The sequence below is a fragment of the Lampetra fluviatilis genome, chromosome 4 (genome assembly GCF_964198595.1).
Source record: "Lampetra fluviatilis chromosome 4, kcLamFluv1.1, whole genome shotgun sequence".
In the NCBI taxonomy this organism is placed as follows: Eukaryota; Metazoa; Chordata; class Hyperoartia; order Petromyzontiformes; family Petromyzontidae; genus Lampetra; species Lampetra fluviatilis.
The window spans coordinates 18,284,234-18,298,948 of NC_136278.1; positions in this window are offsets into that span (position 1 = coordinate 18,284,234).

Sequence of the window (14,715 nt, forward strand, 5' to 3'; positions counted from 1 at the left end):
CTGTTAGTATGAGTAATCGGGAGAGCGGGGTCACGCGGGGAGCCGTGCACAAATTCCCACGGCGCACCTTTGTGACGGACGCCGCCGCATAAACTGCGATAATGGGGGGGGGGCCTGCGTGAGAAAGGGATTGATTGGAATTTGCGCCGCGCAGGTTGAGCATTAATTAGTATATCAAAAGCGCCCGGAACGGCGGTGCGCATGCGAGAGGGTCGCGAGCCTATTGTCCAGAGTCGCATTCCCTTTGAGGTAGGGAGGATAAATGGGGAGCGCCAAGGGGAAATCGCTCTCTTGCTCCGAGAAGCCAACGTCCAGGACTGCCCCAGCTCTGCCCTCCGGACGTCCGTGCGACGTGTCGAGGCAAGCAGCGAGGAAAACCCACATAACGTCGAGTGCCTCAAACCGTGAGTAAGGAGGTAAAAGTGTTTCGTGAACGATAAATAGGGAATAGGTTCCGGGTTAGTAGAGTAGGCAGCCTCGTCGATTCATACTGACTCAACAACCAGTCTCACGTAGCAGACAATAAATCATTAATAGCTGATCGTGGCCTCGTGTGATCTCGTGTTATAAGTGTGAACGCGTGTGGTACTGTGTATGCGTAAGCTCGCGGCGTGCGTAATCAGCGTACCCCAGGTGCGCGATCATAACGTGAGCGACGAGCGCGGCGCAGAGCGGCGCAAGAGTGGGTATCGCGTGTGGAGCTGTATGCGTGTGTGCGCGCACGTTCACGACGTGTATAATACAGGTGCGCGATCCTAGCGTGAGTGGTCAGGGTTGAGTGAGTGCCGCGCAGAGCTGTGTGTGGGTGTGCGCGTACGTAATTAAACATGCCTACTACGCGGACCCGCGGGGGAGGGGAATCCTGGAGCGACGGCTCTCACCCCAGGGGTGAAGAACGCAGCAGCGGTTCGCCTAGCAGCGAGGGGGCGAGTAATGAGGTTAATCCGGCCGTTAGGGGTACCGAGGGAGGGATCTCGGGGGCTAGCGACCCTCACATATTGGTGTCAGAAACGGGACGATCCCCCGCACCCCCAAGGGAAAGAGGCCCCCCAACCCAGATTAAAATCAAATGCACATTTACGGGCAAAGGAATTCCATCATGGAAATCGTTTGCCCGCAGCATCAGAGGGGCTAAAAAAGTTAATGGGTGGTCAGATGAGGAGGCGTTGCAGCAGTTAGAGTTACATTTAGATGGGCGGGCAGCTGACTTTGTGGAAGCTTTGCCCGCAAGCGCACAAAATCAGTGGGAAAAAGTAATGTGCGAACTCGAACGGCGCTTCGGCGCCTATGACGAGGAGGATGCGCAGGCGGCCTTAGAGGCACGCCGTCGTCAACCCGGCGAGGATCTGCGAGATTACGCCGAGGATGTACGCATGTTGACCCAGCTCGCGTACCCAGAGTACGAGGCCAAAATAATTGAGGGCCTCGCCGCCGGTAAAATCCAACGATATTTGGCACGCACCCCGTGGTGGCAGCCAAATGTAGACGGTGCACGCCTCTCCTTTAACACCCTCGTCGAGCGCGCGCGCAAATGCGAGAAACTCTCAGGTGAGCGCGCGCAGCCTCGAGGGAGGGGACGAGAGTGCGCCGTGGCGAGCCTACTCTCCGACGAGGAGGAAGAGATCGCCATCGCAGTAAGGGGACGGGCAAGGGAGCCCCAGAGACCCAGCGAGACCACCCCGGGGTGGGTAGCCGGGTTACAGGCCGGCGTGGGAGATATGATAACCCAAGCACGCGAGGAAGCAAATAAAAATATGAAGGCACTCCAGTCTGAGATGGGGGAACTACGCTCGACAGTAGGGGGGCTAGCCGGGAGGGTGTCCCAATTAGAGTCCGATGTGGGGCAACTGCGTACTGGGGGAGGGAGAGGGAGCGGACAGGGGACCCGCTACGGAACCGCCCCCCCTCCCCGAGCATGTTATATGTGCGATCGCCGAGGGCATCTAGTGAGGGACTGTCCTGAAATCACCCGAGCTAGGCAGACCCGGGGGTTAAACTCCAACGCCCCCTAGAGAGCGGACCAACTAGGGGTGCAATCGACGCGGTCCCGATACAAATAGACGATGATGAGAATAATGGCGAGCGAGTGATCTCCACACAGGTTCCAGCAACAACGCCCACGGAAACGGTGACTCCTGGCGACTGGCTACGGGAGCTGGTGGCAGGGATCACGGGGGCCACGTCGCTGGTGGAAGGGGAGGTAAACGGAGTGTGTACCCGAATCCTGCTGGACACGGGGGCGGTGGCCTCGCTCGTGAGCGCAGCGCACTGCAGCGCGATCGGGGTCGACGTGCGTCACCTGCAGGCACCGGACCGCGCGCTGCACACGGCGAGCGGAGCCGGAATGGGGCTGCTAGGGAGAGCCACCCTAGAGGTCCGCATAGGCAGTCAGGTGTGCACCCAGGAGTTCTACGTGTCGAGTGCGTTGTGTCACGAGTGTATCGCAGGGACCGACCTCCTAGAACGGTTGGGACTCAACGTGCAACCCCGCCAGCGATGCGCCACCATGGAGAGCAACGGCGAGCGGATACCGTTCCTGGGACGAGAACCGACGCGCCCCCGCTTCGCACCTGTGGCCGCTATCCTGGCGACGGCAGTCACCATCGGCCCGCTCACCGAGATGCTGGTGCCGGTGGCAACACCCCCCACCGACCCCGCGCTCCGACCATCAGGGGAGGTAATGCTAACTCCTCACCCGGAGTTGGCAAAACGGTATGGGGTTGTGGGATCCGCCACGTTGGTAAACGCAGATGGGGGCCGATTGTTTATGCGGATGTTTAACCCCCACAGTACCCCAGCGATACTGCGGCGGCGCACCCCGATAGCCACCGTACACCCCCTGCACGCACGCCACTCTAACGACTCGGTGTTCGCACTCTGGGCTGAAGACCCCGGTCGTCCTGAGGGTGACCAGGACCTGGCCTGGCGAGTCGGCCCGACTCCCCGAGCCGAGGTCATTCCCCTGCTCGACGCGTTACATGTACCATGGGCGGATTTACCTAAGGGAGAGGCCGATCGGCTGCGCGAGTTACTGCGGGAGTATGCCGACGTATTCAGTGAGCACGACTCGGACGTGGGTCGGACCGATCTTGTTAAGCACCAAATTGACACCGGTGCAGCCCGACCCATCAAACTCCCTGCGTACCGAGTGGGCGCACCCGAACGCGCCCAAATCAAAGAGGCAGTTGGGGGCATGCTTCGTGATAACATAATTCAGCCCTCGGCGAGCCCCTGGTCAGCCCCAGTGGTACTAGTAACGAAAAAGGATGGGTCAACCCGGTTCTGCGTCGATTACCGTAAACTAAATGCAGTCACGCTCGGCGATGCCTTCCCCATACCCCGCATCGATGACACCTTCGACAGCCTCGCCGGAGCGCGATATTTTTCCACCCTCGATCTCGCGTCCGGGTACTGGCAGGTGGAGATGGCGGAGGAGGATCGGCCGAAAACCGCATTCACCACCCCGATGGGACTATTCGAGTTTCGAGTACTCCCGTTCGGACTCACCAATGCGCCTGCGACGTTCCAGCGGCTGATGGAGTTGGTGATGCGGGGCTTGCAATGGGAACAGTGCCTGATTTACTTGGACGATGTGATAGTGTTCAGTAGATCTTTGTCTGAGCATTGGTCCAGGCTACGAGAGGTGTTCCAGCGACTGCGAGCGGCTCATCTCAAGCTCAAGCCACGTAAGTGTTACATCGCACAACGCGAGGTGGGGTACCTCGGGCATCGCGTCAGCGAGGCAGGCGTGCACACCGATCCGGAGAAGGTACGCGCCGTAGTGGAGTGGCCACGGCCAAGGAATCTGACGGAGATCAGATCATTTTTGGGGCTCGCCACCTATTATCGTCGATTTGTAAAGGGATTCAGCGAGATTGCACGCCCCCTCACCCAACTCACCTCCCCTAAGCACCCCTACCAGTGGACGGGGGCCTGCCAGACGGCCTTCACCACTCTCAAAGACCACCTCACCCACGCCCCCACCCTCGCTTTCCCCGATTTTACCACCGATTTTATTTTGGACACCGACGCCTGCAGCAGCGGGCTGGGCGCGGTGTTGTCACAGGTACAGGATGGGACGGAACGAGTCATCGCGTACGCCAGCCGGACCTTGAGTGGGGCCGAGCTGAACTATTGCGTGACCCGCCAAGAGTTGTACGCCGTGATTTTCGCATGTAAGCAGTTCCGGCCGTATTTGTACGGCAGGAGATGTCGCGTACGCACCGACCATTATGCTCTGCAGTTCCTTCTTACATTCAAGGAGCCGCGGGGGCAGATGGCCCGGTGGTTGGCGCAGTTGCAGGAGTACAACCTGCAAATCGAGTATCGGGCTGGCCGGACGCATGCAAACGCGGACGCCTTGTCGAGGCGACCCACGGTGGACGCCGAGACAAGGGCGGAGGAGGCCTGCCCGTGCTTCACGGGGGGACGCTGCCGGCAGGCAACGGACCCCCGAGCGGCCGCGGCCACTGACCCCCCCCCAGCGAGAGAGAGTGCAGTGTGCGCCACAGAGGCCCTCACAGGTGGCACCGAGGATCCCGTCGACCGCACGGCAAGCGCGGGACCCGCGGCTCGGGACCCGATCGGACGGATCCAGGAGGACGTCGGCTGCGCCTTCCCGGGCCTGAACGACGAGCAGCTGAGACAGACCCAGCAGCGAGATCCCGATCTGGCGGCAGTGGAGGCGGCACTGCGGGAGGAAAAGAGCGCCCTACCAGGACCCTGGAGCGGTTTGTATGCCCGGTTGTGTGTGCAGAACGGAGTGGTACGGGAGTTAACCGAGGCCGGCCAGCCGGGGTGCATCTGTGTTCCTGCCCAGGTGCGACCCCAGCTGCTTCGGCTGGTGCATGACCACCCACTCGGGGGCCACGATGGGGAACGACGCACTCGAGAGACCCTGCGTCGCCAGTATCTCTGGCCCAAATTGGCACAAGACGTGGCGGCCTGGGTACAGGGCTGCCGCGCCTGTCAGCAGTGCGGGCCGAAACCGGCACGATACCAGGTACCCCTAAGGCCGTTCCGCGTCAGCCGCACGAATCAGCTGGTCGGGATTGACCTACAGGGGCCATTCCCGCGATCCCATCGAGGCAACCGATATATCCTAGTCGCAGTAGAGTATTTCACCCGCTACCCCGTGGCAGTGGCCATCCCTGATAAAACGGCCTTGGTGGTGGCCCGGGCATTCGTGGAACACTACGTACTTAAGCACGGGATCCCAGAACGAGTCCTCACCGACCAGGGTAGCGAGTTCGAGGCCGAGTTGTTCCAGGCACTGTGCCGAGAGTTCGGAATCCAGAAGGACCGAACCACAGCGTACCACCCCCAAGCGAACGGTATGGTGGAGCGCATGAATCAGACCCTAGCGGGGAAACTCAAACGTATGGCGGCCGCAAATCAACGGGATTGGGACGAACACCTCCCCTACGCCCTTTTCGCCTACGCCACCACCGTACACACGTCGACGGGACAAACCCCGTTTTTAATGATGTTCGGCCGTGAGTCTCGTTTACCCGCAGATCTGCTATTCGGCGTCCCTTCCCCCCAGCCGGAGGAGGGAAGCCGCCCCGTGGAACACCTGTTGGAGACCCTGCGAGAAGCCCGAGGCCGAGCATACCCGCAAGGGGAAGCCGCGCATCGGCGGCAGGAACAGGGCACCCGACCCCGCATGGAACCCCCCTTATTCCTGACAGGCGCTAAGGTGTGGCTACACACCCCTCGCGTCGGGGCCGGGCAGGTGGGGAAACTGACGACCTACTGGCGGGGACCCTGGACCGTGGTGCGACAGATCTCCCCCTGGACGGTACTAATTTATGGCGGGGAGAGGGATCGAGAGACGGTGGTCAACGTCCGCCGCTTAAAACTGTGGAAAGCGGCCCCGGCGAGAGAGAACCCCGTCACTCGAAGGCCCCGTAATCCCGGAGTACCCGCACCCCTCGTGTTGGGGGGCCTCGCACCCTACATGGGCCCCGCCGGGCCCCCGAGACGCCCCGACCCCGCCAGGGGACGGCGCGAACGACGGCCCCTAAACCCCTCCGCTTCTGAGTTTGTACCCCAGCCCGCAGGTACCGAGGTACAGGGAGAGCCGCTGGAGTGGAGGAGGAGGCCGCCGCAGGAGCTGCAGAGGACGGAGCCACCCACCCCGAGACCAGCCACGAGGGCCGGACGGACCCCCCGGACCCTGCAGCGTTTCCTTGTGGGCGCGGCTCAAGCAAGGTGCTCCAGTCAACCCGGGACGGAGACCAGCACCTCGGGGGGCTATGTCATGCCGCCGCCACGAAGCCGTTCAGCAGGCGCCCCATCTAAGACCTCGTCACCACCAAGCGACGGAGCCGACCCCGCGTCCCCCTCACCTCACCTCACACGAACACACCCGCACGCATTCCCCCCCCCCCCATAGAGCTCCGTGGGGAGGTCACCTGGCCGACCGGTTTTTATCCGAGAAGCCCTTATCGGGATTAAACTTTCACGGTTTCCGGCGACCAGGGAATTGGACGACCTCCCCCGACGCTACTTTGCACCGCGGCGCTGCGACCGGCCTTAAGGTTGCAAGGTCGCAGCGAGGGGCCACTCGGCCACCGCGGGGGAAACGCATCTCACACACCCCACACACGCAAGTATCGACGGGGCAGGCAGAGGGAATAAGCATTGTGATGGAGGAGCATCATCACGCAGGCACCATTGTTAGGGGAGTTAAAGGATAAGGCTGTTAGTATGAGTAATCGGGAGAGCGGGGTCACGCGGGGAGCCGTGCACAAATTCCCACGGTGCACCTTTGTGACGGACGCCGCCGCATAAACTGCGATAATGGGGGGGGGGCCTGCGTGAGAAAGGGATTGATTGGAATTTGCGCCGCGCAGGTTGAGCATTAATTAGTATATCAAAAGCGCCCGGAACGGCGGTGCGCATGCGAGAGGGTCGCGAGCCTATTGTCCAGAGTCGCATTCCCTTTGAGGTAGGGAGGATAAATGGGGAGCGCCAAGGGGAAATCGCTCTCTTGCTCCGAGAAGCCAACGTCCAGGACTGCCCCAGCTCTGCCCTCCGGACGTCCGTGCGACGTGTCGAGGCAAGCAGCGAGGAAAACCCACGGAACGTCGAGTGCCTCAAACCGTGAGTAAGGAGGTAAAAGTGTTTCGTGAACGATAAATAGGGAATAGGTTCCGGGTTAGTAGAGTAGGCAGCCTCGTCGATTCATACTGACTCAACAACCAGTCTCACGTAGCAGACAATAAATCATTAATAGCTGATCGTGGCCTCGTGTGATCTCGTGTTATAAGTGTAAACGCGTGTGGTACTGTGTATGCGTAAGCTCGCGGCGTGCGTAATCAGCGTACCCCAGGTGCGCGATCATAACGTGAGCGACGAGCGCGGCGCAGAGCGGCGCAAGAGTGGGTATCGCGTGTGGAGCTGTATGCGTGTGTGCGCGCACGTTCACGACGTGTATAATACAGGTGCGCGATCCTAGCGTGAGTGGTCAGGGTTGAGTGAGTGCCGCGCAGAGCTGTGTGTGGGTGTGCGCGTACGTAATTAAACATGCCTACTACGCGGACCCGCGGGGGAGGGGAATCCTGGAGCGACGGCTCTCACCCCAGGGGTGAAGAACGCAGCAGCGGTTCGCCTAGCAGCGAGGGGGCGAGTAATGAGGTTAATCCGGCCGTTAGGGGTACCGAGGGAGGGATCTCGGGGGCTAGCGACCCTCACACACTCTCTGTGATCCCGGCTGGACACGTGACCGGATCCCAGTGGGGGCCGGGGGCCCAGGGGGCACCTCGGGCGGCACGTGGACAGCAGGGGGGCTTCGAGAGGGTTCTCGAAGGGAGGCGTGGCCGGGGTGGGGCCCGGGCACGCCGAGGCCCATATAAGCAGCCTCCTCACGAGGCTCGAGGCTGCCCGTATCAAGAATGAAGATGCATCGTGAAGACGCCAAGAAGAGTCAAGCCTCCAGTCAGCGGACCTGCCAGTAGCCCACCTGGCTGGGTCACGCTAGAGTATCTGAGAGTTAGAGGAGTGTGTGTTAGCTAGAGTAGGTCGGTGGTCACCATCCTATGCTTAATGTAAGAGTTAACTGTTGTATTCAGTAATAAATAGTGTTGCATCCCAAAAAGTTGTGTGCGCCTAAATTTGAACCCATTACACTTCAAAGGCCCGGGGTGCCATTGTACCGCGCGGCCAATCGTGCGCTTACCTGCGGTTACCCCGCCCCCCCGCCCCTTTGTCTGGGAGGGCTCCCGCGCTTTTGCCTATTCAATATGCCACCCTCCATCCCCCCTGAAGTGCTGCGCAGCGACTGCAGCCGGCGGGCGGCAGTGACCACCCATTGTCCCTTTGTCTTGAAGGGCTCTTGTGCCCTTCTTGCTCAATGTTCCATCCTCTGTTCTCCCCTCCGAGTTGTACCTCATTGCGGTTGGCCCAGGGAACCTTTTCTTTCTGCGCCCATACAATTTTAAGCCAATTTAGGGGCACCGCAATGTAACCTGTCCTGTGAGGGTCAGCCAATCTCCTGGCACCCGGAAACCATGGGAATCTCCCTCTAGGAGCCCTTTGGATTAAAATCCGATGTGCCAGGCAACCCCCCACCAGGACACTACATGGGTGCGCTGCGGGTGGATGTGTGTTTAGTGCGGGGGCCGGGAGGGAATAGCGGCACTTGTGGAGTTGCTCCGCGATCATGGCACCACAATACGTTGGATGGAGAGGTGGAGTGTGAGAAGTTTAAACGAGCGGGTGGGGTGATGTGGGATTGCAGAACGAGACGGGTGGATTGAGATTAATGTAAGGGTTGCGGGTATGTGTACATGCCCATGTATACATGCCCATGTATACATACCCATGTAGACATTCCTATGTAGACATGCCCATATGTACATGGAGGGGTGGATGAATCCAGGGTCAGAAGTATGAGGGATGGAAGGGGAGAAGGAGTGGGGAAGAGGGGTGCAGTACATGATGGAGGGAGGGGAGGGAGGTGAGGGAGGGAGGGAGGTGAGGTGGGTAGGGAGGGTAGGAGGGGGAGGAAGGGAGGAGGGGAGGGAGCTAGGGGAGGGAGGGAAGGGAAGAGAGGGGAGGGAGGTGAGGGGAGGGAGGGAAGGAGGGAGGTGAGGGAGGGAGCCATCCCAGGCCATCCTTGACATTGGGGGAGAAGACGCCGCTGGGCCATGCGCCAGCCTAGGCGCTGCAGCTCTTCCAGCTGAGCTGGAAGAGCTGCAGCGCCTAGGCAGATCGGGACGACTGCTTCAGCGAGGGGAGCGAGAGCAGCCAGGGGTCGACACTCCTTGACCCTCAAGCTCCCCTGGTCGCCACGGAAAATCTCTGGCACTTCCTCGACGAGACCAACCTGAACACAGCGGACATTGCCTTGGCTCGATGGAAGGACATCAAGGCAATAAAGGCCTCTGTGACTCAAGCCGAGAGACTCCTCGCCAAGCAGCGACTCGAGTCCCACAAACAAATTACAAGCTGGGAGGCCGCGGAGGCAAGGAACAAGCAATGCCCATGTACATCGGCTCCATAAACGTGAACAGGTGCAGGGAGGCAGTGCGGAGGTTTTCCGCAATGTCTCTTGCGAGGAAACACGCTGCCTCTGTCTTCTTCATTCAGGAGACGCATCTCACGGTCGAGGACGAGAATGACTGGAGGAAGGAGAGGGGAGGGGACTCCTTCTACAGCCACCTTGACAACACCTCCTGTAGAGTCGCGACCCTGTTTGCTAAAGGGTTTCATCCCAAGCTCATCACCCATACCGAAGTGGTGAAGGGAAGGCTGCGCGCGGTAACGGTCAGGGTGGGCGATGTCACCACCCACCTACTGAACGTGTACGCACCGGTGACCAACAAGGAGAAGATCCCGTTTCTGCACCTCCTGAGAAGGCACCTGGCAGGGATCCCGGATGACGAGTGCGTGAATGTGGGTGGCGACCACAACTGCACACTCGGCACCCTGGATCGTTCGGGGAGGCAGCCAGGGGGATTTGGACCGAAGGGGGAAATGCAGAGACTCCTGGAGGATGCTGCCCTGGTGGATGTGTGGCGCATATACCACCCGGGCCAACGCCAGTTCACGTACACGAGGACGAGGCACGATGGCTCGGTGACGCAGTCCAAGCTCGACAGATTTTACATCTCTAAGAGCTTTGTGACGTGCGCCATAACGTCTGGCATCAGGGCGGCACCCTTCACGGACCACAACCTCATGGTGCTCCGTGTCAGGCTGGAGAGAGCCCGCGAGGGCGCGTCCCACTGGCATTTTAACAACTCTCTGCTGGAGGATGGCGCCTTCATAGAAATGTTTGAGGATTTCTGGGAAGCGTGGCGAAAATGCAGTTCGACTCTCTGGCCCAGTGGTCGGATATAGGCAAAGTGCACACCAGGCTGTTGTGCCTACAATACACCTGGGGGAGCACCAGACAGAAGAACACGGACAGAAGAACGCGGACATAATCGACATGGAAGCCCGAATCCTCGATTTGGAGGGTCGGCTCGCTGAGGACAGCAATCCTGCTCTTCTCCAAGAATACGAGGAGAAGAGGGAGCGTTTCAAAGGGCTACAGGAGGAGTAGACGAGGTGGGCGTTTGTGCGAGCCTGGGTAAAGCTCATCACCGACCTCGACACGGGATCCCCGCTTTTCTACTGCCTCAGGAGGCAGAACGGGATGCGCAAATCCATGGAGTGCCTCTAAGATGTCGATGGTGTCCTGGCGCACGAACTCCAGCAGAAGTCGACCATCATCAGAGACTTCTACGGCAGCCTGTTCTCCCCTGAAGAAACATCAGGAGTGGCCCAGGCGGAGGCATGGAGTGCTCTACCCACCCTGGGGGAAGACGGCAAAGAGCTGCTGGAGTAAAAGCTCACCAGGAATGACCTTGACGCAGCTGTAAGAGGACTGGCCCCAAATAATCCCCGGGGTTAGATGGGCTAACAGGGGAGTTTTATGCCGCTTTTTGGCCATCCCTACGGGAGGACTACAGAGAGGTGCTGGAGGAAGCCTCTGTGACCAGGGTGATGCCTCAGTCTTGGAGGAGGGCGGTGCTCACTCTGCTTCCAAAGAACAGAGACGTGAGGCACCTACAAAACTGGCGTTCGGTGTCCCTCCTGAGCACAGACTACAAAATATTGATGAAGGCTCTTTCCCTGCGACTGAAAGGGGTGATTGCACAAGTTGTAAACAGGGACCATCCCCGGACGAACCATCCACAACGGCATCTTCCTGGTCAGGGACCTAATCGCGGTGTCACAGAAGTTGGGCATCCCATTCGCGTTTCTGGCCCTTGACCAGGAAAAAGCTTTTGACAGAGTGGACCACAAATACCTGCTGGGAACCCTCAAGACCTTTAGTTTTGGGGATGGCTTTGTCCGAATGATCCGCCTACTCTACACCAAGGCGGAGTGCATGATCATGGTCAACGGCATCCTCACTGCCCCGGCCAAATTCGAGCAAGGAGTGAGACAGGGATGCTCATTGTCGGGCCAACTTTATACCCTGGCTTTAGAGCCTTTCCTGAGTCTCATAAGGCGGAGACTCAGCGGCCAGGTGCTAAGGGAACCAAGCATTAAGTTGGTCCTGACGGCATACACCGACGATGTCCTCCTCATCCTGCGCTCCCTGGATGATATCGCCCTGCTGCACGAGTGCCAGGAGGTCTTTTCGAAGGCCTCCTCATCAAAAATGAACTGGCAAAAGTGCAGCGGCCTGCTGGTTGGAGTGTGGGACATGACCGAGTGTCCCAAGAAGGCAAAAGCCATAAATTGGAGCACAACATCGCTGCTGCACCACCTGGGGGTGTTCCTGGGATCAGAGGAGGAACCACAGCAGAGGAACTGGGTCGAGCTGGAGGAGAAGGTGAAGGAGTGGCTGGGCACCTGGAGTCACCTGTGAAAGTTCCTCACCTTCAGGACAAAGACGTTAGTGATGAACCAGCTGGTGATGTTCATGCTGTGACTCTTCTCCCAGCACCCCCCCCCCCCCATGAGCCTCGTCAACGTGCTTCAGAAGCGAGTCCTCGACTTCTTCTGGTCGGACGGAGGACACCAGGTCGCGGCTGGGGTCCTGGCCCTGCCACTGGACGAGGGCAGTCACGGGCTGGTGTGCGTGCGGAGTCAGCTGGCCACCTTCCAAATGCAGGCTGCGCAAAAGTTCCTACATGCTGCCCCTGCACCGGCCTGGAGCGTCACAGCCTCCTTCCTCCTGAAACAGCTGGCGGGTCTGCAGTGCTCCAAACAACTATTCTACATGGACCTGCAAGGCCTCCCACTGGGACAGCTGCCACCTTTCTACAGGAACATCCTGCAGACATGGAGCTCCCTCGCTGTCAGGAGGCTGAACCAGCCGCGATCGGTCGAGGATTTGGTCTTCAAACCGATCCTCAGGAACCCACAGACAAAGCTACCATCCATCACCACCACCCCCAGCATGGAGAGGCGCCTCGCCAACGCGCGGCTCACCAGGATGGGAGATCTGGTGGAGCCTGGAATACGGGGCCGGTGGCTCGGACCAGCAGACATGGCCGCAAAGACGGGGCTGTAGTCGCTCTGGGTGGCTGCCCGGATCCTGGACGAAGCCAAGGGGGCCTTCTCAGCGGCAGCAGGGAGAACGCCCCCCATCGGCATTGGGGATGACGAGGCCCCTCTCGGTCCCCCTCCACCGGAGCTCTCCGTCGTGCCACTGCATCGCCAATGCCGACAAACGAAGGCGGATCACAACCTATGCTGGCTGGAAGACCTACCGGGGGTGGCCTTCGCAAATGTAAAGAGGAAGGTGCTCTACTCCGACATGGTCCGGTTTCACCAACAAGACACACTGAGGAGCCATAAGGACCATGTCTGGAGGAAAGCCCTGCCCTGCATCTCTCCAGAGAGGCCTCTCTGGAGGCAACTCTACTCCAGCCCGACGTACAACCGCATCGGCGACCTCAGCTGGAGCATCGCCCACGGCACCGTCACCACCAACGCCTCCCCGGCGTGCTTCACCGACACGTCCCCGGAGTGCCGGTTCTGCACACCAATATGTGGAGTGCAAGAGCCTGGACTCGCTGTTCAAGGTCCTGAGAAACATCCTCCTAAGGTTCAGTCTCCACTTCTCCTCGACGGTCCTCATCTTTGGATACCCGAAGGGCGACGGATCCCAACATCTTCAGGGGCTGGTCAACGTGCTCGTCGGCTACGCCAAGCTCGTCATATACAGGGCGAGGAAGGTGGCCGCAGAGGGGAAACGTCTGGCCAGCAGCCTGGGCATCTTCCGCGCTTGGGTCGGAGCCAGGGTGTGGCTGGAGTTCCGCCATGCGTGGCTGACCCACGCCGTGCCGGCCTTCAAGTAGCAGTGGGCACTGGAGGAGGCCGTGTGCTCGGTGGCAGAAGACGGAGAGCTCTGCATGCAGAGCTACCGTCAGAGGCCGTAGGACTGCGAGAAGGGCGGGGTGCAGATACAGCACTTGTCGTAGTAAAAAAAATACATAGAAAACAGGGGGGACATAGACATAGAGTAGGGAGAGAGGGGATAGAGAGACAGGGTGGGGGTAGAGAGAGGGAGTAGAGAGAGAGGGAAGGGGTAAGAAGGAGAAGAGCAGAGCGTGAAAGCTTTCATTTAAAAAAGGGGGGGGGGGCACATAAAGCAAAGCATTGAAAAAAAACTAAAAAAACTAAATGATGAACGAAGCAAAGTGCCGACTACACCGAGCATCTTCTTGTTTCCTCTGATTGTAACAAGAAGGAAGGAGGGGAAAGAGGAGAGGGAGGGTGGGGAGGAAGAGAGGTGAGGGAGGGAAGCAGGGGCGGTTTCTTAATTAGGGCGATTGGGCGACGCACCACCAATCTCAGCCGTTACTGTGCCTCTGGATATAGTCCAATCAGCGTCATGCTACGTTCTGTGGAGTACCGCCTCTTTTTGGGCGATTTCACTCCGGCTGAGAATCGCCCCGAGTGTTCCCATAGACTTACATTCAAATATGTTTTTTTTCGAACGGCGGGCGCTGCAATGCATTCTCTATGGCTTCCGGGAGGGCTCGCACTAACGTGCTTACGTCATCATACGTAAGCACGTTTCAGTCAACAATATTATTTGTCGCCACCTAGTGGAATCTTTAATAAAAGAAACTGAGTGGATTGTAATAATAGTGAGTATAGAAACAAACAAGATGTATTGTTAAGAGTCACTTTATTTTTCATTAATATTAAATAAGTGAAGTTGCCTTTACATGCTTAAGCTGTTAATTTATCCATTGCATGGGTTGACCTTATCCTTATCAATCATCCAGACATTTGCCCCCCCTGAGAGATTTTGCAGGAGCCGCCACTGGAGGGAAGGGAAGGGAGGGAGGTGAGGGGAGGGAGGTGAGGGGAGGGAGGGGAGAGAGTGGAGGGGAGGGAGTGGAGGGGAGGGAGGTGAGGTCGAAGGGATTGATGGAATAATGTGCGGATGGCGAGCTGGGTCTAACAAGTGCCTCGCATCTCTGTTCACCAACACCGGGAAGAAAAAGGTGGCTGGGCCGCGTGTTGCTGTCAGTGCCGCGGCTTGTGTGCCGTGCTGTCCTCAATAGCCGCTCGCTAACGACAGCTGCTCCCCTCCCGATGTTGAAGGCGAGGCGAGGGATCTTTGTGCCTTGTCGACTCACCTTCTGCACGACAGCATCGTCCGTGTGAGTGGCTGCGCTGTGCTATGAACCCGCCGACCCGAGTTCGAATCCCGCTCATGGCCACCACCACCACCACCGGGGACGATTTTATCTA